Source organism: Apis mellifera, linkage group LG8, assembly GCF_003254395.2.
Source record: "Apis mellifera strain DH4 linkage group LG8, Amel_HAv3.1, whole genome shotgun sequence".
Classification (NCBI taxonomy): Eukaryota; Metazoa; Arthropoda; class Insecta; order Hymenoptera; family Apidae; genus Apis; species Apis mellifera.
In genome coordinates, this window is record NC_037645.1 from 10,672,393 (window position 1) to 10,697,388 (window position 24,996).

Here is a 24,996-nt window from a genome sequence, read left to right on the forward strand (position 1 = left end):
TTCCGCCTCGCTGTTCCGGCCACTTTGAAGACATTTGAACGTTTACCCGGATTGTAGCTCGTTTCTCGTGGTAAGACCGTGACACGAGCGGTTGTGAACGTACTCGACGACGTTTCGCCTTGATTCTCGGTTTATTAAAGGGGGAAGGGAAGAATCTTTCGATGAAGGATTGAGAAATTCGATTTGTCTGAGAGGAGAGAGAGAGAAAAAGAGAGAGACGTGATAAAAGTGATACAATATTTATTAAATTAGTTACAAGTTACGAGTTCGAGTCTTTCGACAAAAATGAATCGTTAATAAACGATTATTTAATTCTCTTTGTTTCAGAAATCGTAGAATGGTGTGTTGTTATGGATCCTCGTGCGCCGCACTCGATCTAAACTCGATTCAAGGGGAAGGTTTCGAGAAACGAGTAAGTGAATTCTCTCTTCCACATAGTTCGCCCATAGATTTCTAGATAATCGAACGTGATCGTGCAAACACAGAAGTCACGCTTCTATACGAATACGTATATCTGATATCGTGAGCCTCGAAGCAAACAAAATAAAAATGATCAGACACATCCTCTCTATGGAGGATGTTGAGAATCATTTTCATCTCTTAATTTTTATTGTCCATGTAATTTACCGATATTCTCTAATAATTTAAGAGAGAAATTACAAAGTTTGCTCGTTAAAATTGATCGCGCATGGCTGGTTAAAATAAAAACAATAACAAGGAGGGATAAAATGCGCTTTGACAAAATTTGCGAGGGCGCAGTTATTATCGGGGCGAAAGAGACGCGTTTTGTGTCCGCAGCCTCGACAGTTTCGTCGGCCAACAAAGAAGGATCCTTTGTGCCTGGTCATTTTTGGCCGCGAGAACTCGTGTCGTCGGCCCGTTTCATCGAGGCTGCGCGTTTCGACGAGTCGCCGAAAAAGGGCGACCATTGTCACCACCCGATTGGAAGAGAATCGTTTCGCGCCGGCTGAAAAAGAAAATCCGCTTCCCTTTGCATTCGTCTTTCACCCCTCCCCCGTCTTATCGCCCCATCTCTTCGAGGAAGCGCCCCTTCCAACCGCTATCGGTCAACCGCCCCGTCTTTCCTTGTTTGCCCATCCCTCGCTATTTTATTTCCACCTCCTTCCAAACCCTTTTTCCAAACTTGCTTGTTTCCTCGAACAATAGGGGAGCAGAGTCTTCCTCGACTCTGAAGTTTCTCTGAGGAATATTGTCCAAATATCTCATACGCCATACTCGAAAAGTTGCGCAACCATTGTGATAATGTTCAATACTCTTTCGAATTTATCAATTCATAGGACGGATTTAAGACAGGAAAAGGCTAGAAAAGCTAGCTTTCGCCAGGATCCGCTACTTAACACTGCCTGATTCAACGTCAAACTGTTCGACAATCTTTCTCAAAGCCTAGCCCCTATCTTCGATGCAACAGCTGTTGTGATTCTCCCATGAAAGTACACGCTCCTTAACGTCGTCCATCACCTTTTGGTGGGATGGAAACGTGGTTGGAACAAACAACTTGGCGCGATAATGGCTGTTATCGGTTGGCCAGTTATCTTCTTTCATCCAACCGAATGGAAAATGAAGCTGAGACGCGGCTACGATCAGGTCCCAATCCTCGCTCTAATTAACCCCTGGCTAACTCGCGAGTTAGGGTTATTACTTGGTCAGAGATAGACGAATATAGCGCGCATGTATGTGTGTGTGCCGTTTATACACGCGTGGAGAAAGAAGTTGGAGAGGTGTCGCCTGGCGTCCTGCCAACCATCCGTTTCCGTTCTCGTTCCTGTGGGAGCCGCCGACAAGAATTCAACGCGTTCAGACGTTACCGAGGGGGGAACTCTTTGAAAATTCTTGCAACTACCGATGCAAGCCTGCCTTCTCTCCCCCCTTCGTTTCCTCCTCTTCGTTTTGTTTAATATATCGTATGTATATACGTATATATAGGCATATAGGCACGATAGTTATTTCCGGGAGGAAAGTTGTTCGAAGCCAAGTCTCGTCCGCGCGACAGTTAACGAAGTGGCATAGAACCTCGGAGTCTCTGGAGTTTTGCTTGCTTGCTTGAAAATTAGGAGCGGATCTCTCGGGGAATTGTGCTGGCCTCGGTGGGATAAGCCAGATTTGGGGGCAGCGTGTAGCGAGAAAGAAGCATATGTGTCTCGTTGAATTTCTTTGTAAAATGATTATTTGTTCCTTCTTCTTCTTTTATTCAGGAATTGAAGGAAGGAAGGAAACGATTATCCTTTCGTCGATTGAGAAGTCTGTTGGTTGAAATGAACGGGTGTTGGATGCACGATTCAGAAGAAACAACGGCGAGCGGTTAATTCGGGTTCAGGTTTTCGAGGGAGGGGCGATAAGGATCGTTTTAAGGGAGGGATCGAGGGAGGCTGGGACGATAATACGTCTTTCCTGTCACGTAGCGGCCGATGGCATTATGATAATGCCGCGAATAAGAAGGATTCGGGAAAGGAAATGTGAACGATGAGTGAAGTGGCGGGGGAGAGCAGGGACGTAACTTTGCGCGCCCCTTCCGGGAATCTAATCGAAATTCGATTTTTCGTTCCGACTAGTCGAGTCGCGTTCGAATTTCTTCCGTTTAAACTTGAAAAAAGAAAGGGAGGGAGGGAGGGAGGAAAGTTTGTTCGAATAAAGTTATAGGTCGAGTCGAGGAGAATTAACTAATTTAAAAGGGGAATCAGTCGGGGCACTTTGCTCGGTGATTATCGATAACCAAACAATAGCTTCGTGGCTTTCGGTTTATCGGAATTTTTTATTTTCTTTTCTTTTCTTTTCTTTTCTTTTTTCTTTTTTTTTTTTCCCCGCTTTTATTGGCAATTTATGGCTCGATTCGAAGTTTATTTGGTTAGGTTTCGAGTTGTTCAGGGGAAAGGTCAGGAAATTGCGATCCTTTTTCTCGGATTAATACTGTACTTGGGAACAAGATTGATTATTTCTCAATACAACAGGTTTTTTTTTTACGAAATACATTAATTGTAATAGAGGTATCTGTGAGTAATCGATTTCATCTTCTCGATAATTTTATTCCTTTTTTGTGTCTTTTTATTTCCATTTTAATTCAATTCGAAAAAGATGGTTGATGTGAGATTTAAAAAAAAAAATTTTAAATTGCGTGTTTAGAATGAAAAATTGTTGGTCAAAAAAAAGAAAGAAAGAAAAAAGAAAAATAGGGGAAGATTTGTTCGGTTTCGATTGAAAAATTGTAATAAAAATATTTCACAAAAGAGAACAATAAAAGAACAATAAAAGAAAGAATGATAAAATAGCGTACACCAAAATATAAACTCAATTTCGAGAAGAATGGGCTTGCTGGTTAGCTTGCTGGTTCTCAATTACACAACGGTTAGCACAATTTTACGCTTGTTTCCATTGTTCGTGAAAATTGATATGATAGATATGTAAAGGGAAAAAGTTCAATTGAATCGTGAATTTAACTTTGGATTTCTTTTAATCGTAATGGAAAAAATTATTCTTATATGTTATTAATACAATGATTTATCGTAGCCAATCTAATCTAATTCTGCTTCGATACTATTCGTTATGATATTGATCCAAAAGACAAAATTTCGAAATATTCGTGGAAATACTTGCAAGTCGATCGAGAGAATATTCTTCTCGCAGTTCCTCTGGCGAGTAGTGAAGAAAGCTGGTTAGAATCTCGACGTATTCCCAACGTACAACGTCTCTATACTTTGAGATTTCTTGATATCACCATAATTATCAAAATATTTAATCATCCAAGTCGGTGGTTATTCTCTCTCTTTCTCTTTCTCTCTCTCTCGTCTTCGTCTTCACTGTTACTTTGCAGTCGTCTTTTGAAAACCGACTTATCTTCTACATCGGTATTCACGCTTTGATCATCCAGCGAACCTGAAGATAGTCTTCATTCCCCCGTCAAGTAAAATATAGATTCGAAATAGCGACGAAATCTTGATCCCGGAGTTCCAGTAATTTAGATTCAAAACTTTGCCCCGAGTTGATTTAACCCAATTGAACTTGCCCCTTAAACGATTCCAATTTGCCACATGGCGCTACGTAAAAAGCGCTATTCATCCATCTATCCTCTTCGCATCGATCATCTAACAATGATCGTTTTGGATCTTAAAAGTCTTGGATGTGAGAAAAAGAATCATCAAAATTAATCTTTCCAATCTTTTTAACTCGCAGTTTCGATCGAACTCTCGACTTTTAACGATTATTTTAATACTTACAAATATGAGATCACACTTGATCTTGATTGACATTTTCAAATCAAAGAGCAGAGGATCGATGAGGCAACCTCGATCTCTTTTGATGGTTTAGGATGATCTTAATCATCAAAATTAATCTTTTCAACTTTTTTAACTCGCAGTTTCGATTGAATTGGCGATTTTTTTAATACTTACAAACATAAGATTACATTTGATCTCGATTGACAATTGCAAACGAAGGAGAAGAGGATCACTAGATGAGGCATCCATAATATCGATTTCCTTCGCTCTTTTTTAATTCCCAGTTTCGATTGAACTGGCCATTTTCAATAATTGGTTTAATAGTTAACAAATATAAAATCACACATTTGATCTCAATTGACACTTACAAACAAAGGAGCAAATCATCGATCCATTAACAGTCACTTCGAACTTTTTCGCTCTCTAGATCATTTTAATTATCAAAATTAATCTTTCCAACTCTTTTAATTCCCAGTTTCGATTGAACTGGCCATTTTCAATAATTATTTTAATACAAATACAAACATTACAAACACAAGATCACACGCTTGATCTCAATTGACAGTTGCAAACGAAGGAATAGAGGATCCCTCGTTGCATTAACAGTCACCTCGATTTCCTTCGCTCCTTTTTGACAACACAGTTTCGATTGAACACACCTATTCCTATTTCCAACACCAATTTTAATACTCAAAAACGTACAAGATCACATACTCGATCTCGATTGACAATTGCGAAAGCACACACAGGATCTCTGGATGCGGCGATTTTCTTCGCTCCCCTTCGATCGTCTAGGAGTCTAGTCTTAATTGGACAGAAAGCTAATTAGACGACGGTGGCTGCGAGTCCGGCGAGGCAATCCGGGCTGAAAGCGGGCGAGCGAGATTTACGGCGAAGAAAAGGCCACTCTGGCGAGCTGGGTGGGAGGCACAATCTCGGGGGAGGCCTTCCGGAAGATCTATGACTCCTTCCCGGCTGCTCGACGATACAAACACCGCTAACCGGTGTTGTATACACGGGGTTGCAGCGGGACACCCGTTAAATGAAATTCACAAAAAGGGAGGGGAGGGGAAGGCAAGGATCGGATCCCGTGGAAAAGGATCCACGTGCGCGTAGCGGCGGTCTGTGGAGGCAAAACCATTCCACGGATTTTCGGCGGCGTCTATACGGCGGATTATATGAAACGCAAGCCCACGAAGAGAGGGGAAGGGGGGAGGAGATTCGTGTGAAACGAATCGATAGAAGAGGGGGAGGGGGGAATCGTAGGAACGTTAATTCGAATTGTCAAATATTGAAGCTACCGGCCAGTTGAATATCTAGTCGAAATCTGTCGCTCGACACGGTGTAATCCTATTACCGGGGCTTACCCTTTTTCACGGTGTGCACGGGTGTCGTCACGGTTTTCGCGCCCATTCGATCGATGCTCGGTTGGCCGAGAAGAAACTCGATCGAGTCGAATTTCTCGCAATGGGGTCGATCGAACGATCGAGTTTTTATCGGAAATTGTCGAATTTATTACCTCGTCGCGGTTTAAGAAATCTTCTTTGATGAATTTATTATCGATTGGGTTTTTAATTATCGGTTCGTCTCATTTTCTTGGGGGATGAAGATTGTAAGTGTTAAAGGATTGGATTAAAGGGTAGGTTGGAAAATTGAATCCCTATTTCTTATAATTCGAAATTTGCATTTTAAACACGGTCAATCTTTTAATGATAATGATATCGATGATATTTGTAATAAAAATTTTAGTAAAATTTCGTTTTAATCGACAGCAGTAAAGCTAAGTGATTGCACGTGACATTCTGCAAGTCTAGAGCCAAGCATCAAGTGAAACTCGTTGCCTATTATTTAAGAAATTAAAAATTTTTTAGATGAACTTGGCAAATTCGTGAGCTTGGCGTCGATCACGAAACGAATATTATTTTCGCAAGTAGAAAGAATGTCTGTGATGTCTCCTCTTCTATTTTAATCTGTCGACCGCGTCAACTTGTTACGACTACTTTAGTGAACCCACGTGTGGATCCATGTTGCGGGTGAAAACGTTATAAATTAACCAATACACCAGGAGGAGCAAACTTAAGAACGTTTCACAAACTTCTCAACAGTTCCATACCACCTTCTTTCTGAACTTGGAAGAACGTTCAGCTTTTTCTCTCAGAGAAGCATTAAATATATTCTTTTCTTCTCCTCTTCCCTTCTTCTTTTTTTTCAAGATCGTCGAAAGAATATGAATAAGGAAGAAACGTTCGTAATCACGTATTACGAGTTACAAATTTTCCTGTCCCCTATTCTTGTCATCCGTCTTAGTATATTTATAAAAAAAAAAAAAAAAGAATCTTAAGGACAGACGCTTTCCTCCGTCCGCGAAACCACGTTCAATTTTTCACCGACGCTCCCTGCCATTTTCGTCAAGTGTTCCTCTCCACGATACGGTCGCGCTCTCGCTCCTGAAATATTGATCCCCCTCCCCAGCGTCGAGAAGACGACGAGGCAGGGCCAACATCGGTGAACTCGTGCAATATTTAATTATGTCAGTGAAATCTCCTGGCGAGAGGCTCGAAGATCTTCGAATCTTCCCTTTTCATCTTGCTCTTCTTCCACTCTACCCTAGAATTGTGACCGATCGATAGTCGATCAAAGATCCGACACACTTCTTAATTTTCCCTTCAACCGACGTAGAAAACGGAAAGACCTGACGATTCTTAGCGAATTTTAAAGCGAGACGGATCGGAAGGGATGGGAAGGAACGTTTGACTATCGCTTAGTTACGCGTTCATAGGCGAGCCTCGTTCTCACCTTCTCTCATGGTAATCACGGATAGGTGGGTAGGGTTAAGTAGGAGCGCACTCGAAACCGGGGACCTCCATTAGCCGCGATAGAGAGGCTGTGTTAAGAGTGTTAATGCGACTCCCGGGGCTCGTCGCTTCGCTGCCTCCGGTTAGGGTCGATTTCGGACGCAAACTGTTCCTCCGATTAGCGGCCGTGAATTTCCTCCCACCTTATTCGCAATTCTCTTCTCCGCACTTTGTTTTTCTTTTTCTTTTTCTTTTTTTATTCCTTTTAGAGGGAAAAATTCGAATTGTCCGCGTTTCACGATTTGTGAAACTATAGGAAAGGGATACATATACTTGGTGTGCAGGCATTTCATTTTCATTTCGAGAATGAATGTACAATTTAACTTTATGATTAAAAAATGAATCGAAATGATGGAATCAAACAAAGAATAGGATAATATCTTATTATAGTGAAATCCAGCCTATTTATTTATTTCTAATAAAATTTACTTGATAAGAAATAGTTTATTAATAGTTGGAACGTAAATTGGAGAACAAATAAGAGAGAACAATTTGAATTTACCTTTCGCTCAAGAATCAACGATTAAATTTGGTTGTTTCTCTGCCTAGAATATCGGCGTGAAACTACGAATCGTATAGAGAGAAAGAGAGGAAGAAAAATCTCACTGGAAGGGATCAAATCAAATCCCCTTGAAAGTCGACGTTAAGAGAAAGCATGCTACGACGACATTAAACTCCCTAGTTTGAAAGATTAAACACTCTACGTCAAACACACTGTTCCATTGATCGGAGCCGGATGGAAATACCACTAGTGTCTCTGGTTCAAGTACAAATGGATTGCTTTCGTCATAGATCGATTGCCAAACCGACTATTCCGCAATAGCGCGAACAAATTTTATACCATTTCTTTTCAATAACTGCATAATAGTCTCAGCATAAAGTGAAAGAAAGAGAGAAGGAATGTACATCTACCAAAAAATTCAAACAAACGTATCTGCTCCCAATTTATCGTTATTTGTTAGAAAAAGTGGAAATTAACTTCTACGTGTCATTCTTTGTTAATTATGTGAAAAAAAAAAAGAATAGAATTCTTTCTCATTCCTAATTGTTCGAAAGATGTTGAAAGATGGTTCACAGTTAATCGACACTCCACAAACAAGAGTGCTACATGGTGGACGATTATTCGGATTAGTCGAGCATATTCTACGGGTGGTTCTCCATCCTGAACTTCGTTTCAACTTGGTTCGGAAAAGTTGGTCGGTCGGAGCCGGCCACGAACACAGTCCGAGAGTATCAAAGGAGAAAGTTGCTCCTATACTTAGGGAATATCTCTTTTAACGTACCAACCCCCATAAAATGTCAGGGCAGAGTTGGCAACTCGAATCCAGTTCATACCGGTAAATTATTCACCTCTCCTCAGAGAGCTAACCTTTAGCCTAGCGTCCCCCTAGCCCATTGGGCCATATTGTCTCAGCTTTTTCAGCCGAATCACTGGATAAAGCTTTCGGGGAATGGTGTTCGAACCGGTTCAACGAATTTCTTGCTTCTCTTTCTTTCGACGAAAAGAAAGATTTCTAGAATAAAAATCGTGCGTAAGTGATTTATTATTTTTATCGGATCATTGGTTCATCGACGATCAATGCCTTCCTTTTTTCCTCATATAATAAAGAGGAAAGTCAAGAAGCAATAGATTTCGATTTCAAAGAAATTGAATATATATCTTCGAGGAGAAAACTTTTCTCTCTCCTTCCACGAATTAGATATTAATTAAAATTTCTCAAGGAGCTTTGAGGCGCCAATCTTAAATCTGGCGAAAATCAAACACGATCCTTTAAATCCTCCTATAAGAGTTTCGTTCGTTCAATTTCCTAGAATTCCTTCAAATTTTTTTCATTTAAACGTCAATATTAATTGGACAACAATTGGAAGAATATGAATGACGATTAGAGTTTCATTCGTTCAATCTCCTAGAATTCTTTCAAATTCTTTTCACTTAAACGCCAATATTAATTGGACAACAATTGGAAGAATATGAATGACGAAAAAACGCTGATCTTTGAGGCTTTCCAAAATTGTAAGCAATTTGACGCATTCCTGTTTCCTGTTCATCCTCGCCCATTCGGCAAAATTAGAAGCGACAACGAAAAGTAGAAGAGTAGTTTTCCCTCTTGCGTTCTCCCCTATCTCTCTCTCTCTATTTCTGGCTTTCCGGTCAGCGCGAGATCCCGCGGGATCACGCGGCTACTCGCCGCTGCTCCCAGGCCGCTTTTTCCTTTGCCAGCCACCCCAGCTTAGGTATCTTCATCTCCATCGCTGTGTTCCTCCGCTGCTATCTGCCGACTCCATCGAGGTGGCCCGCCGCCGCCGCTTTTCATCCCCTTCGTTTTCTTTCCACCCGCGGCTGGCCGGGCCCTGGGCTGCCTCGATCAAACGACGTGCCCCGGATTCTTCCTCCCTATTCCCCGGGACGCAGATTTGCATTCGACGCTAACGATGTTCCCTCTCGGTCGTCAACCAACCAACCAACCAACCAACCAGCCAACCCCCGGGCGGCTAATTTTTTCGACGGGGAGATCGGTCCCCGCGTCGAGACTTCATCCTCGACAAGTAAGAGGAGGAGGAAGGAGAAACTTTTTCCCTCTTAACTCGAGCACTCCGCGCTCCAGATACATTATCTTTTGATAGCTCCGTTTCCTTCGCCGTTCCTCGATCCGAAAGAGGAGGGGAAAAATATTTTTACAGGTAACGCACTTTTTTTTAAGGATTTATTTATTTATCCTTAAAAGAATCTCTATCTATAAAATTTCCCTCGCTTCCATCACTCGATACTCTTCGATTACTGTTTCTTTCTTTCGAAAACGCCGTTGTTGCCTTTCTCAGAGAGAAGGAGCTCTCTTATTCCACTTTTGGCCAGTTATCCCCGTATCGTTTTAGCCGGTTGCTCGCCTTTCCTTTCCCCCATTTTTGCCTCTCGGTCAGCGTCAGATCCCGCGGGAGGGACTCCTCCTCCCTCCTTGCCATACTTCACGGGATAACGGAGCACGACGATGCAGCAGCATTCCCCGGCTCTCCTGGACCTCGACTGGCTCGTTCGTTCCTTCGTTCGTTCGTTCGAGTTCGTCGAAATCCTTAAGGACGTCGTTGACCTCCTTTCCCGGAAACGCGCTTCTGCACCCTCCGTTTCCAAGCTACAACCTCTTCTCCTCTCCTCTCCTCTCCTCTCCTCTCTTTTCGTACACCTACGACACTTTAGCCTCGAGGCTGCTGCTACTCCTCTTAGCCGGACTGTGCAGATTCAATCTTGGTTCGAGCGGATCCTGTCGTCCTGGCTGAGACGAGCGGAGGAGGAGGAGGTGGAGGTGATTCGATCTTAAGACTTGGTTTTCGAAGGGAGGAGGGGGGCCTTGTGTCGGGCCCCATCAACATAGCGGCGGATGTTATCCAGTGACTTTTCCAGGGAGGGATATTCTGTTCTTCAGGCAGGAAGAAGAGAGAGAAAGCGGAGAGAGAGGAAGCGCTGTCACCTTCCTTAACTCTTTCCTCTCCGCTCTTCCTTCCTTCCTTCCTTCCTTCCTTCCTTGTGTTCGAGCTTTTAAGGGATGATCGTTATGGTGACTGACGTTCCAGCGATTCTTTTTCTTTTTCTTCTCTCTCTCTCTCTCTCTCTCTCTCGGTGATACGATGTTTATGGCAGAGATTCGTGAAGAGATTTTTTTTTTTAGGCTTTTTTGGGTTTGGGGAAGAAGAGACTTCGGAATTGGAATTGTTGGCGATCGGATATTAAGAGTTGTTCTTACCGCAAGATTGATCTCTCCCTGCCCGATATCTGAAGAGCTATCGAAGGAAAATTAAATCCTTTTTTTGAACAGTTTTTACCTTTTAATCGTATTTTTCGCAAGGTGAATTGATATTTATTTCCACGAAACGATATTATTTTTTCTCTTTCAAAATTATAACGTTAATTAATTAATTACTTGCTCGGTCTCTCGATCAATTAATCAAGCAACCTTCCTTCAAGTTTCTCAAGTTTCTTTTTTTCCTTTTTACATATATATTATCGCTTCCAAATATAGATTCGACCCTGATTATTCGAAACGAATCCTTTTATTCACATCGAGACTTTGACTGATTTGCAAGCATTTTGCAAGTTTCGATGAGCGGAAGGGAGGGAGGGCTGGGGGTGGGGAGTTTGATATTGATTACTGGTCGCATTACAATATCAATCGAGGTAGTGAGCGCTATTCTCAGGTTGATTGTACATAGTATTACGATATCAATCAAAGATCTGCATACTGCTGCTATATATATATATATATATATATATATATATATATATATATATATATATATATATATATATATATATATATATTGATTACATATTGTGTATCGTGGTATCCAAGGGATTTCCAAACAATATTCTCACATTGATTATACGCTTATTATGCGACGATGCCAATTACTCGATCCTCCACACGCGTTTTCACATTTTCTTCTCCTTCTTTTTTCTTTTCTTTTCTTTTTCCCATTTGCGAAATAATTGTCCACGATCGATCAAATTCGAAACTGTGTGACGCACTTTGATTCGCAACGGATACAAAGAAGTGTCTCGATTATTATTTATCGACCAAGAGATAACAAAGCAGATCGATATTCCAGAAATATCCCGCCTTTCTTCGCTTCTATGTAAATATCTGAATGAAAGAATTTCACTTACATATGTGTGTGTGTATGCTTATGAGTATGTGTGCGAAACGTTTCCCCTTTAATAGATCGTTATGATATTTGAACGTGTTTGTTAGCAGCTAAACTCGAACTCGTAACTCAACCGCGAGGACGGTGAACGTAACTCAAATACAATTTTCGAGGGAACTTTCGATAAATATATCTCGTTTATTTGCCTCGAAATTGATATCAGATACGAATATAAACGAAGAACAGGCGAATCATCGATCTCGCTTTGCGATACTTTTTTTTCACATACGCTCACGATAAAGTGTTAAAAAGGATGTTGGACCTCGATCGATCGAGGATTAATTAATTCGATTCGTAAGCAATTTTACGTTTTGAGCAAATTGGCGCCTCGAGGGAGAGGAAAGAAGAGGGGGTTGTCTTATCGAATCGTAGGATCGTAGCGTTCATTTATCTCGCGCACTCCGCTCCGTCATCAAGGACGTTATCGCGGGGATGGGTAATTCAACTAAACAAGCCCTCCCCCGATTGCAAAGCGCGAAACGGGTAGTAAACAACGGGGTTTCGATCGGATTTCGATAAATCCTCCTAATGAATAAGTTCCATAAGTCATCGGCGGGCCGTGACGGGCGCTGAAATCGTTCGTTACGTCATTTCCGTTTGGACATTCCGGGAACGGCACGGGAATAAACATCGATGATCCGACCGTTGAACGCGTTGAAATACCACCGACGATTTTGAAAAGTTATTTATGCGAATCCCCTCCGTTTATCCTCCATCCTCGTTAGTTTATCCGGCCAGTGTATACAACGGTGTTACGCGGTTCGCACGCTCTTGTTAGACTATCGACGAATTTGAAAATTCATCGTTCCTCCAGTCTTTTGGCAAATGGCGTATATATATATATATATATATATATATATATATATATATATATATATATATAGTATTCGATCAACAATTTTCGTCTCGAATTGGATTTAAGAGGTTCGATAATTTCGAGCTCTCCTTTTAAACGTTGAAAGTTCAAAGCTCGATCGAGGTTATTCGAAGTTTTCAGAAGCACTTTTCAGAAACGAGAAAGATTGATTAAGATCGGGAAAATTTTTAAATATTCGATAATTATGCGTTAAAATTATAATCGATGATAATTTATCCTTGAGATTTATAAGACAAGATAAATTTATGTATTTATTTATAGATACAATGTTTTGAATTTGAAAAGAAAATAATTAAAAATTATAATCAATGATAATAGATTCTTCAGATCTATAAATAATATCTAAGTATGAAAATAGATTATTTATTTAAAATTAATCAATGATAATTTCCTTGAGATATATAATCTTTGAGATCTATAAATAATATCTAAATATGAGAATAGATTATTTATTTATAAATATAATGTTTTGAATTTGAAAAATAAATAATTAAAAATTATAATAATTAAAGTATAAAAATAAACAAGATTAATTTACGTATTTATTTATAAATGACAGAGATTTATAGATAGACAATGTTTTGAATTTGAAAATAATTAAAAAAAAATAATTAAAAATTATAATCAATGATAATTTGTCCTTAAAATCTATAAATAGTATATAAAGTATGAAATCTATCTATATATTTATCCTATAAATCTATAAAATATGAAAATAGACAAGATATATAATTTACGTATTTATTTATTTATAGATACAATGTTTTGAATTTGAAAAGTAAATAATTAAAAATTATTTATAATCAATGATCATTTATCTTTCAGATCTATAAATAATATCTAAAGCATGAAAATAAACAAGATTAATTTACATATTTATTTATAGATACAATGTTTTGAATTTGAAAAGTAAATAATTAAAAATTATTTATAATCAATAATCATTTATTCTTCAGATCTATAAATAGTATCTAAAAAAGCACGAAAATAAACAAAATTAATTTACATATTTATTTATAAATACAATGTTTTGAATTTGAAAAACAAATCGCGTATACGTGAAATGATTATATAAATAAATTATTGGAATGGAAGAAACGTCTCTTTAAAATTGAGATTTATGGAATTGAGCAGTGTTTTGAATCTGTCCAAGAGAATTTTTTTACTTGCCTTTCTTCTGGCTCATAACATGCCCTCCCTTCCTCCTCTTCGCGCAAGAATTTTCCAGGGAAAGAATTTTAATCAGCGACAATCGAAACAAGAATATCTCGAAAAGTTGATCCACTTTTCAATTTTAATTCTAATTTATCTCAAAATCGAGACAAATTTCGATTTCAAAAATCGATCCCATTCAAAATTCGGGGGATGTCCTTTTTAAAATTTTAAATTTTTTTTTAAAAAATCATCTCCCCTAATTCGTGCACAAAGAGATGGAGAGGAATTCCCCAAGATGTAAGGAATCCCAATAACTTTTTGCCACGAGTGGCAATGGGAACGAGGTAAACGAGTACAACACCCCAGTCTCCCCCGTTTCATTCAACCCCTGGAACACAGACGAGGGCGCGATTCCCGTTCCAAGACCCAACAACCACCGCCTTCCCCGCAACTCGTCAAGTCGATGTCGCCCCAATTTGTTTCGAAACCGCCAGTTTCTCCAACGGTGGCTCCTTCGTTTTGACGAAATTCTCTGACAGCGTTGCCTCTCCTCTTGGTTTTTCCTCCTGGTGGAGGAGGGAGAGCCACGCGATGAGTCGTATTTTCTTCGTGTCACGGCTGAAAGAAGAAGAAAAAGAAGGAACCGTCAGAGGTTCGTCAAGAATTCACTTTTCATCCCTTCATCCAATGGCGCTCCACGCTGATGATTCGTTTAATTACTCCCTCGAAGGAATTCGAGCCGTTAAGGGATGGAAACGCGGGGGATGATTCAGAAATACCTCGAAAGATTCGTGATGCGTCCTTTTCCATTCGAGTCTCGTTGAATATTTGTTGAAAAAATAATCGAAAAGAAGCAATTTGAATATACAAAGAAATATTGAATGATTGGATTTGAAAGATCCAGTGACAGAGAAAAGGGACATTCGATTCGACGATCGGTTGGCGACAGAAGGAAGAGAATTTTCACCACCAAGTTATCACGAGCTTGTTTCCTAATCAGGATTAATGACCTTTATTGCCGACACGTACGAGGGCAGCCAGGAATCCGGGAGTTTCGGCCACACCTGACTCGACGTCTTGCTCGTAGATGTTAATTAATGCTTGCCAACATGGCGGTCTCTTTATCGGCTTTGTTATCCTAACTATTTCCATACTAAATGGCAGGAAAATACACGCCCAATCCATTCACCGATACGTCTTCTCGCTTTCCTGTATACATACGCGCGGGGAACAAAGGAATTCCGTCTGCCTGATCGATCGATCGATCGCCAATCTTTGATCTTCGATCCATGATTCATTATTGCAAAGCAAAAAAGATTATAATCCCAGAGAATTAATAAATTTATTAAATTTCCTTCTTCTCATTGAGCACATTTATGATACGTGTATGATAAAAGAAAAAAAGAAAAGGTTTCAGATTTTCTTCCATTTTCGAAGAAATCTCGAAAGATTCTGTAAGTTCTGTAATTTTCGTTATCACATTTCTCGATATTCGCGTTAACGTTTTAATATAAAATACGAGAAAAAGACGTTTCGTTTTCGATCTCGTTAAATTTTACTCGATGCACGTCGAGTAAAAATTCCTTCGCCGAATCGATCTCTATCATCGCGTTCGAATCCATTTATTCGAGTCTAATTCTGTGATCGGGTGTAACGGTTAATTAAACAAACGAGGAAGACGACGTGTCATTGTTGCGTAACACGCTCGTTTCACAATAAAGCCAATGATCCACAATTCCTGTTCGGTATGTTCGCACTTACCATCGTACATTCTCGTACGATGTTATAATTCGGCGGGAGGAGGGGAGGGGGAGAAACGTAAATATTTCATTAATTCACGAGCATCGAATAAATCTTGACCAGCTACATGAATACGTTGACCCATATTTGTGAATCCTATTCAACACACGGGCCATGCATCCGTGGAAATTTGTCGCGCGAGAGCAAACAGGATGCAGCGGCTATGCGATGCAGATTTGCGCATCGGTCGTATTTAGACGTGGCGCGTGCATTGTTCGTAAAAAAAAAAAAAAAAAAAAAAAGGGAAAATAACGCGATTCGCCGCTTCCATTAGCGAATATATCTTTTTTTTCCTCGAGATTTATCGCCCTTTCTCCTTCCTTTTTTCTTTTTAAAAAGTTATTTCATATATAACGCGACATTCCCTTCTTCGATCGTTCGGTAACGCTTCGTTCGTTGAAAAATTTTTTTGAGAACGAAAAAACAATCCTTCGATCCCCGACATTTCAATATTCCCCCCTCCCCCGGTGTTTTCGAAATTTAAATTAATACACCAGTGGAGGACGAGCGCGGCTTTCGATTTGTTGCGCCATGTTTTTTTCATTCACGTTGAACCGCAAAAAAAAAAAAAAAAAGAAAAAAAAGAAGAGAAAAGCGTCTGCCAACATTCGAACTCTTCGAAATTTCGAAATATCAATGCTATCGTAATTTTTCTACATGTTTCTAATGAAAAAAAAGAGAAAGAAAGAAAAAAAAAAGAGTGGAGGAGAAGAGAAAAGGGGAGAAATTCACGGTACGTAATTCGACCGTGGAGGGAGGGAGGGAGGGAGGAAGGGCAGGGAGAACGCGTCATCGCGCGCATTTCGCCACGCGCGAATCCATTCTTCGAGCGGAATTTTCGAGCTGGGAGGTTTCGCGCGCACGTGTCGCGGCACAATTCTCGCGAAAATGACATTTCGACAATGAATGCTTGTAAACGAGTGCAACGCCAGCCCAGTAATTCGTGCATGGGATAAAATTCCTCGCCCGGCTTGTCGCTCGGCTTTGTTAATACGAACTTTCCATCCCCCTTGCGCGCGCGCACGTGCCGGTTAGTTATCGATATATCTGCTACCCTGCTTTCCTTTGTCACGGAGCGTAGAATTGTTCCGCGTGAAAAATGTACTTGTTTACATTTTTTCCGCTTGCTTAAAGAGAGAGAGAGAGAGAAATTTATATATTTGTTATTTATCACGGTTCTCTAGTTACTTGAAATGTCACCATCGGAATCCGTCCAAGTCCGTATCCGTCCAATTTGTCCATTCAGGAAGGATTCGTATAGGTGTGAAATTTATAACGTTTGGGAGATCGTTCGAGTTTGAGCTTTCGCCAATTTATATATATATATATATCCATCCCTCGACGAAATTTAGATTTGGTATTGATTAGGGGTCGAGTCGAGTCGAGTCGTGTCGTACGTTGTGTCCAAAAATTTAGGTTGGGTTAGATTTTAATTTAGATTGCGCGATTTATGCGACAGGGATTATTAATGGACGCCTATGCCTTCCTTATTATTTTGTGTGCCACGGAATTTTTGTTTTTCTTTCTTTCTTGAGTTTCGTATCTTTCATCTAAAAGGTGTCGCAAAATTAACGCAAGATTTGAATTTGCCGCCATTTTTGCATCAGGTTGTTGGCAAGCCTGAATAAAGAACAGTTTGACAGCTGAGAGTTTAGGGTTAGTGAAAATGGAGCGTTATACAACAACGTGTCTTTATTATTGAACGATATTTTAAAAATAATGAAAGTTTGGGTACGAAGCACATTTTCACCTCGATGGCTTTGTTATTCGCCAAAATTGCCGTGTTTGGGGTTCGAAGAACCCACGTGCGATTAGCGAAAAACAAACACACCCACAACGTGTCACTGTTTGGTGCGGATTTTGGCCAGGAGGCGTCATCGGACCATACTTTTTCGAGAACGAGACTGGTCAAGCAGCAACTGTTAATGGTGCTCGATATCGCGACACGATAACGCAGTTCTTTCTGCCGAAATTGGATGATATTGACGTGGCCGATACGTGGTTTCAACAAGACGATGCCACGTGTCATACAGCCAACGAAACGATTCAATCACCGCACGAGACATTTCCTGGTCATGCACTCTCTCGTTTCTGTGATCAGAATTGGCCTCCTAGATCATCGATTTAACCTCATTAGATTTCTTCTTATGGGGTTATTCGAAGTGAAAGGTCTACGTCGATAATCCCACAATCACACGTGCATTACAAGAGGAAATTAAACGCTGCATCAACGAAATTCAGCCACAATTATATATAAAAAATAAATATCTAAAAACTCTCTTTTATGTTTAATTCAAATCTTGCGTTAATTTTGGGACATGACCTTTATGTTTGTACGTCTGGGCGCAGTCGAATAGCAGGATGGAATAAAACGCGAATTACGGGATGTTATAATCGATAGGAGAGCGAGGGGGGTAACGTAACACGGAGAAATGAAGAAAGTTTCGGGGGATAAATCCTAGATCGCGATACATCGATAAAAATGAAATTGTATGGCAGTTATCGAAGCGTAGTGGCTATAATAATCGATCTCCGTGCAGCTTTCGAATCGAATTCAAACGTTTCACTACAGGTGAAAACAATGACAACGAAGTATTGTGCCCGTATTGTATCGATTTTCGTGCCAACTGTTTCCAACCGGGGGTCCTTTTGATGCCAGTCGATATACAATTCAGAAAGTTTTTCCGAAAGGAGTTGTGAAACCAATTTTACTAAAGATTTAAAGGAAAGATTTGCTCTAGAAATTTGTATCCTTGAAGAAGTAAATCGAATTAATTAAAAAAAAAATAGAATTTGATAAACGCTTCGATCGAATATTCGAACTGTATAATTCGAAACGTTGGATATTTTCGATGGATTCGTAAAATCATCGAATTTATATTTCAAATAATATATGGTTGCTAGCGTGTTAATTGGAGATATTGTGTTTATTAAACATAACATAGATAATTATTGATTAATTAGATATGGTTAAATTTGCGGTATCGAAGAACAATAATTTACGTTTCAAATAATTCCAATGAATAATTCCGAACGATACGTTTTGAAGTATAATATATCGTTTATTCTTCGATGATTATGTAATTATTTCTTTTTACGTTTCAAATAACTTGAACTCGTCCGTAAAGACGCTCATCTTACGATAAATTTGTATGAAATCTAATTCTAATTTAACCCAAATATCTTCGTCAAATATCATCGTTTAAAAAAAAAAAAAGGAAAAGGATTTTATTTTTACCATTTCTAATAGCACTATACATTTACAAAAACAGAAATATATATATACTCACTTTTCGGAAATTCTATCCAAAATACAAATATTCTCCAAAAAAAAAAGAAAAGAAAAGGAAAGGAAAGAAGGCAAAAAAAGTCCGTGAAAGAAGAGAGACGAGGGAATGTTCAAAGAGCGCAGAGCTCTTCAATGAGGAAATTAAGATCAGCCTTTCACCCGCGACAAGCGACAAAGAAGGGTACGGGTGGTCGAGTGGCTTTTCACGCGGCCAGAAAAATGGTGAACATCTTTGAAGAAAAGGCGGAACTGTCGTCGAAAGGGTTGGCCTAAATGCACAATGATGGGAGAAGAAGAAAAAAAAAAAGAAGACCGAGGAGAAACAACGAGTCGGAGGGAGAAGGAAGAACTTATATGCATGTCGGATGCAACCGCCCATCCGGACAAGCGCGGGGGAGGGGGTCGTCGTCATCCGTTTGGAGGGAGGATGAAGAGGCGAGGATGTAGGGCTCTCGAGGTATCGTTTTCCAGAGGGTGTCGTGTTAGTCTGACAAAAAGCCATTGTTGCGTCGACTCTAAGTTTTTTTTCGATCGCCTCCCCTCCTCTTTTCTCTTTTTTCTTTTCTTCTTTTCTCAACGGAACACGAACCCTTCGCGACGAAGTTTGACGGCCACGGTTTCACGGCCTAACCTTTCCTTGGCCGGCTATATAAAGAACGAATTCAAGGCAATATCGAAAGTTTGCGTCGCAAATTGACTAATTGATCTTTCTTCGCCGATGAATTTTGGTTAAATTCGGGGGGAGGGAGGGGGTCGGTATTTGCATTTAATCTTGGGCCGGTATGTGTGTAATACGCTGGATGGAGGAAGTGGATGGTTCGATCGAAGGTGGGCAGCCTGCCGATGCACACCTGTGTGCGTGTGTGCACACACAGGTGCACACACGCGCGTAACGTAATGGCGCATATTGTATGCGACCGGAGGGGAGGGGGTGGTGGTGCAGTGGTGTGCTTCCTGAAACACGTTCAACTCTCTCTCCCTCCCTCGCGCCAAAGTCCCGGCTCCCCGTTGATTTGCATGTATGCGTGCATATATCTTTGAATATGATATCCGAAGATGCATAAACATCATGGAACCCGGCACCGAATCTGATGTGGTCGAAGGGATTTAAACGGGTCGTTGAACCGCGAACGTGTTTTTAATCGTGTCCACAATATATTTCCATACGTAATGCGCCGGCTTACATGAATAATTTTTGCATCAAGGAAATTGGAAAATGTTGTTCCTAGTCGGGAGCGAATCGTTCGAGATAAAGACGTGATTTTAAAATATTATTTTGATCGAAATCTTAAGGGACCGAAAGTCTCTAAAAGATAAGGATAATTTCGTTAAAGTATTGAAAGAAAAAGAAAAAAATAGAATCTCAAAGTTTTTCGTTATCATTAATTAATAATAAAAAAAATCTCCTCTTCCTGAAATCCGCATCTCTCTCTCTCTCTCAACAGCCGTAAATCCATCTTCGAAATCGATCCGATCGCTCTCGGCCAATATCCATCCGGAATTCCGGCCGGAATGAAATTTCAATCTGTCGAGAGAGCGTCCAAACAGACAGTCCCAAGCGCCCGATACAACTCTTCCACGTCGATTCGAAGGGATGGAGGGGACATTCTCACGTCCACTTCTGACTTCCATTCTCGTCCAATGCGGAGACATCCCCTCCTTCTCTTTTTTCCCTTTTCGCCGCGCTCCCAACCGAAACTTTCTTCGTCGAAGAGATTCGAATATCAATTCGTTTCAATTCTCTACGACCCTCTCGATCAATCTCTCCGTCCCGTTTGACACGCGTGTGGAGATAAAAGAGGGGGAAGGGGAAGAGTGTAAAGAGAGCACGGTCGGTAATGATGGCCGCGATGTCTCGACATTTGGCGGGCACGTCAAATGCTAGGCGAGATATAACGAGATCGGTTTAACGTCGTGAAAAGGATCGATTGACTTCGTGAATTTTATATATATATATATTATTCGTCGATGCAGCGTTTTTATTCAAATTCCTTGCTTCTTTGTTTCTTCTTTATTGATTTTTATTTTTATTTATATTAATATGATAAAAATTGTATTTAAATTAGATATAGATCAGAGAGGGTTGTATTTGTGCTCTATACCCTCGAACAATGAATAGTGAAATCGAAAGGGATGGCCTAGAAACGTGCGCACAATAGTCAAGATGATCGCTTGGGACGGGTTTGGAGAAAGTGATCACTGACTGATAGTAGAGCGGGCATCATTCACGGTGTGACGTAACACGTGCGACGTATTACAGTGTGTAGTGAATTGTAGTGGACGATCTCGACAATCCAGTAATAGTAAAGTGAAAGAAAAATCTCTTTTCGAAAAATATGGATAAGGAGATATTACTTGCTATTTGAATTGAATTTATCAGAGATTGTTAGATTGTTTGCTTGCTGAGAGATAAAGGAACGGGATCGATGGACGTATATTTGGAATATGGGATTTAAATTCGAGGGAAAAAAAAGGGAAGGAGGGAATTTAAGTTGGGTTAAAATCGTTCGATAATTTCGCGCGGAGGGTGTGGCCCGAAGATAGCATCGTTATTAATTTAATTCGATGGGAATTAAATTCGAATTGATGGACGGCGTGTCACCCGATAATTTGATCGATTAAAAATTAGATCGCGAGCGCATATCGTGTCAGCGATTCATCATAAATTATTGGCTTATTGTCGGCCCATGGCTCGGCTAATTAATTAGTTATTACTCGAACAATAGTTGAATAATCGGCTTCGCGTTAACGGATAATAATAATTATACAAAATATTTGAAAGTCTACTTAATTGGGCAAATTGCTCGACTGAATTGTTAAATCTTAACGTTTTATTTCGAGTGGAGGATATGAAAAGGAAACAGAGTATGACGTGCGTCTTTTATTTAAGATGAAATTCCTGTTTGCGCTCGAATGTAGAAATAAAAACACGATGGTTGCATCAGCCAATCGTACCAATCATTCGTATAAACATGAATCATATATTTTCAAAGTGAACTTGCAACAATGCTAATGATTTTCATGTTTTCTTTGAATTCATAATGATTTGGATCTCTGATAAAACTGCAACTTTCAAAGAAAAAAATTATTTTTCACTTGCAAAAATATCTTCTATCTAAATATATATGAAGGTAGAAAATTTCTCTTTAAAATAGATTTAAAAAATTGACAATATCTTTAATCTAAATCATTAATATTAAGAATACTCGTCACAATGAATAAATTAACACAAGAAAGATAAAGTAATTTTCAAAAGACTCTTCAAAAACGTAGCCTATGTCTAGTAATCGAACAAATCATTACGTCAATTCCAAAATTTTTATTCTAAATAATCATTCAATTTTGAGCATAGTCGTCAAAACGAAATTGTTAACACAAAGAGAATTATCAAAAAGTCTAGCAATCGAACAAATCATTACGTCAATTCCAAAATTTTTACTCTAAATGATTACCCAATTTTGAAAATAGTCGTCACAACAAATGAATTAACGCAAAGAGGATAAAGTAATTTTCAAAAGTCTCTTCAAAGACCTAGCCTCTATCTATCATTACATTCAAAAAATATTTCGTCCGAATGATTACCCAATTTTAATCAATAATCGTCACAACGAATTAACGGAAGGAGGATAAAGTAAATTTTCTAAAAACAGAATTTTCTTTTCCAAAAAAATCCCACTCCAGCTCCCTGTCTAGGAATCGAGCAAACTCTGTCGAGATTCCTCTGGCCGTGTCGTGACAACGCTGGTTGCCCTCTCATCTCCCGTTACAGGCGAATATGGCCGCGATCGATTATATCACGGCGGCTCCATCGCTCACGATACGCGGTAACAACGCGCGTGTACGTTGTAAAACCGCAAGAAGCAGGTCTATCTAACCCGGGCGGGTAGGGGACTTCGTGACGAGCAGCCATTCCTGGAGTATTTTAGGGTTACAAGTTCCGGTGTAGATCGCGGGGATAAGGCCCCCGTGGGCTTATTTATGGATCGAATCCGCGAGATTTCAGGGGAAAACCTCGTTTCGAGCATCGTGGCCTCTCTCTCCCTCCTTCTCTCTGCTCATCCAGGTCTTCGATAGAATGCCGGCCCCCTTTTGATGAAATATTATCGATAATCGAGGCCTTGTTGCTCGTCACCTCTTAGAGAACGTTTCTGCCTCTGTGCAGAAGGCATAATCATTAGCGCAATTTGATGCCTCTGTGCGTTGCGGATGTACGTGATGATGTGCGTTTCATGAAAGGAGGCAGAATGCATGGATGTGAAACTCTGAAGATTTCGGTTGAGCCTGGGTGAAATTGAAGGAAAAACATTTTTGGTAATTATTTACGAGAAGATCCTGTTCTTTGATCTTATTTTCTTTCGATGAATACGTTCAATATCTCTGAACAGCATTGGATATTCTAAGATAAACCGCTTTAGTTTAATTTCTGAAATATTCGCACGATGCAAATGAGAGGATAGATGTGGATTTACTTTGAAACTTAACGAAACTTGATGAAACAACTTGTATTTGATATTGTTAGAGCAAACTATTTTTGGGTTAATTTCTGAGATTCGCGAAAATATGTTGGTAACTAACGAATTCTGTCTACGATTTTAGCAATTCATTGTTTATTATTATTTATGATATCTCGTAAACTAATTCTTTTCGTTAATTCCATCCATGTTCAATGATGATTTCCAATCTAACCTAACCTTAAAAAAATCGTGTATAATAACATATTTTTTGTAAACAATTTGGAAATTAAGATAAAAATCGACGAGAGGAAATCTTTTCTAAATGATCACTCCATCGTGTTAATCTTTCTTTTTCGATTTGACAATGATACTTTTTCGAAAGCCAATCTAACCTAACCTTTAAAAAATCATCTATAACGTCCAACATATTTTTTGTCAAAAATTTGGAAATTAAGATAAAAATCGACGAGAGGAAATCCTTTTCTAAATGATTATTCGATCGTGTTAATCTTTCTTTTTCGATTTGACAATGATACTTTTTCGAAAGCCAATCTAACCTAACCTTAAAAATATCGTCTATAACGTCCAACATATTTTTTATCAAAAATTTGAAAATTAAGATAAAAATCGACGAGAGGAAATCCTTTTCTAAATGATTACTCGATCGTGTTAATCTTTCTTTTTCGATTTGACAATGATACTTTTTCGAAAGCCAATTTAACCTAACCTTTCTTTTTTTGACAATGATACTTTTTCGAAAGGCAAAGATAATTAAAGTCTTTGCAAGGATTAAAAGATCAAAGAACGAAAGACTTTATTTTTCTTTTCTGTCAAATATATTGCGCAATATAAAGTACAAGCATAACTCAAAAGACATAATGGTGTAGCGATGTTGCCTCGTTCCTATTTGGCGTATCTGCCGACAAACCAATCTGGTTGCCACAATGGGCCGACGGTATAGTAACCACCGCGTTTTCCTTGCGATCCCGTTGATACAGAGTTTTCTGACGAGTTCCATACAAACGCGAATGTAGTCATTCCAACGAATTCAATATGCACGAACATCGATACCCGATGTATATGGCTGCCGCGCGCATAATCCATGAGGTACTCGAACTTTAATGGAGCGAATCTCGAAAACGCGTGTTCTTTTGATCGATAGCGGTGCTGTGACGTATTCTCGGTATTCGCCTCGGACGAAGTTAACGTATCAGAGGGACAATTCTCCTCCTCCTCCTTTTCCTCCTTCCAAGAAATATCGAGGTTGAAAATTCAAGTATTCGTTATTCGATCATTCTAGATTAGGATGATTCAAAAGATTGAAATTCGTAAAACACTTGTACTCGAAATAAAGGCAAGATGAAATATTCGTGAAATATTTTTGCTCGCAGAGAAAGCGATATATGCAAGTTGTTTCATCGATCTGACGATAATGAAATTTGGTTTAATTCCAAAACATTTCTTGGCAAAGAGAAAGAAGATAAGTATATTAAAAAAAAAAAAAAGAAAAGATAAGCCATTGCACGAAACAACTCGTTGCTACTTTATCGAGCAATTGCGCTGTTTAAAAAGATATGGTAAATAATCCAATACGAATATTTCTTGATATAAAAACATTCGAAAACGACGATTAAAGAAAGTA

At 39.4% G+C, this 24,996-nt stretch overlaps 1 protein-coding gene across 4 annotated transcripts in view; it reads left to right on the top strand.

Moving 5' to 3' along the window:
• LOC100577283 overlaps positions 1-24,996 on the top strand; it is a 400,113-nt gene that overhangs the window by 121,187 nt on the left and 253,930 nt on the right. For 3 of the 4 annotated variants that reach the window (XM_026442341.1, XM_026442340.1, XM_003251199.4), the window contains one exon: positions 328-412. The exons of the other annotated variant lie outside the window; for it this stretch is intronic. The gene's annotated coding sequence lies outside the window, so the exon portion shown is untranslated. The remainder of the gene's footprint in view (positions 1-327; positions 413-24,996) is intronic. 4 annotated transcript variants of the gene reach the window in all.